Consider the following 1878-nt stretch of genomic DNA (forward strand, 5'->3'; position numbering starts at 1 on the left):
CTAAAATGGTTCAAGTGGTAATTCTGGATGATCTTGCGTCATATCCCTATCAAGTGGCTGACCTTCCTTCAGACACTGCAAACACTCTTTGGCATATTGATGAGCATCTTTCAACACAGTTGCCCACCAAAGACCTACCTACAAAATTTTCTTACCTATAATCTCTCCTGAAAAATGACCTCCTGATAATCCAAAATGAGCTTCATGCAATACTATTGGTTGCTCTCTAATCTGCTAAAAGGTGTGCATCAAGCATAATTCATGATTTCACAAAATGCAATATCTGGTCATAATATGAATCAAGATCAAGCACCTAAACCTCAAAAATTTCAACAGCAGGTAACTGATCATGAATTCCTACTTCAAGCTCATTAGTTTGCAATCTACTTAGATAATCAGCAATGGCATGCTCTTTTCTAGGGGTATGAATAACCTTAAAATCAAACTCTTGCAATAGCAGCATCCATCTAGTCAATCTACCTGTCAACTGAGACTTATTAATCAAAAATAGCAATACTTGATGATCCACATGGAAAACAACCTGATTTCCCAATAAATAATGTCTAAATTTTTGCACCGAGAAGACCATTCCAAGTGCTTCCCTTTCCGTTACTGAATAGTTCTTCTTTGCATCACTCGATCGTCTACTTCCATAATAAATTGGTCTGTACCAATCCGACACTTTATCTTGCATAAGAATAGTTCCCACAGCCAAATCAGATGCATCAACAAAAATATGAAAAGGTAAATCCCATATTGGAGGTTGTAAAATTGGAGCCACCACCAACATCTTTTTCAAAACACTGAAAGCTCTCTCCTGATCTTCTATGCAAACAAACTGCATCCCTTTCTTTGTGAGAGTTGTAAGAGGAGAATAGATATGTGACAAGTACCTTAGGTATCTGCTATGACACTTAACCTACCCCACAAACCTCATGATTTCTTGCACATTACTGGGAGCCTTAGCCTTCTGCACAGATGCAATCTTCCTGGGGTCTATATTCATACCCTCTTCAGACAAGATATTGTTGAGACTCAAGCTCATTTTGTTTACCTTAGTGAATAAGGTTAAGTCACACTGACTTAACCATGATTAGATCTAGGTCAGTTGATCTTTTTTGTGTGTGGTACATACAGTTGACTTGAGTGTGACTGTATGTGGATAATGGAGAATGAACTAACAGGGAGCATGTCTGCTGCCCTGGTGCCTATGCCTTTGTCTCCTTCTCTTTCTCTCTGAACTTCAATATGGTATCAGAGCTTAGCCTAGCTAAGGCAGCATTCTTAAGGTCTGGACGATAACCATTCTCAGACACCTGATTCACAACAACAGTGGCCATGCGACGGAATTCTCTTTTCAGAAGGGACCGGTTGACAGAATCCTTGGGCTTGTTAGTCCTCCTGGTCGTTGTTGTAGCAAGCTCTACAGAAAGGTCCCCAGCTCCTCTGATAGACACAGTCTTCTTGTTTGCAAGCCCTGAATACTTGAAGCTATTCAGATTGTAAAGGTTATTTGGTTCGCTAGTGAACTGCACAGAAGCATTGGAGTTTCCGTTCCTCTTCACAAGGAACTTGTTGTTCTTCTTGACGAGCTGCCAGAGCAGATCGGGGGACACGGTAGACATCCTGGTTGCAGTTGGCTTTCCCCGATCGGCTGCTCCTGAGGCTTCTGCCGCTCCTGCTGGCTCGCCAGGTAGTAGGGATGCAGAGCCAAGTTGGTGTCTCTCTCTCTCTCTCCTGATTTCTGTATCTCGACTGTGCGTGTGTGCTGTGTGAGACTTGTGTAACTCTGAGAGAGAGTTTGGAATGAATGGAGCATTCAGCCCAGGAGCTGCGTTTGTCAAATCCGACAAACCTGCAAGGTGCTCTCCAAAAATT

At 42.2% G+C, this 1878-nt stretch overlaps 1 pseudogene; it reads right to left on the reverse strand.

Moving 5' to 3' along the window:
• Positions 1 to 1208: 1208 nt before the first annotated feature.
• LOC148008904 (large ribosomal subunit protein eL28y pseudogene) lies at positions 1209 to 1678 on the reverse strand (annotated as a pseudogene).
• Positions 1679 to 1878: the final 200 nt, after the last annotated feature.

This window comes from Lygodium microphyllum, unplaced genomic scaffold (assembly GCF_053477565.2).
Source record: "Lygodium microphyllum isolate KBCC unplaced genomic scaffold, Lygodium_microphyllum_v1.1.10 scaffold_48, whole genome shotgun sequence".
Taxonomy (NCBI): Eukaryota; Viridiplantae; Streptophyta; class Polypodiopsida; order Schizaeales; family Lygodiaceae; genus Lygodium; species Lygodium microphyllum.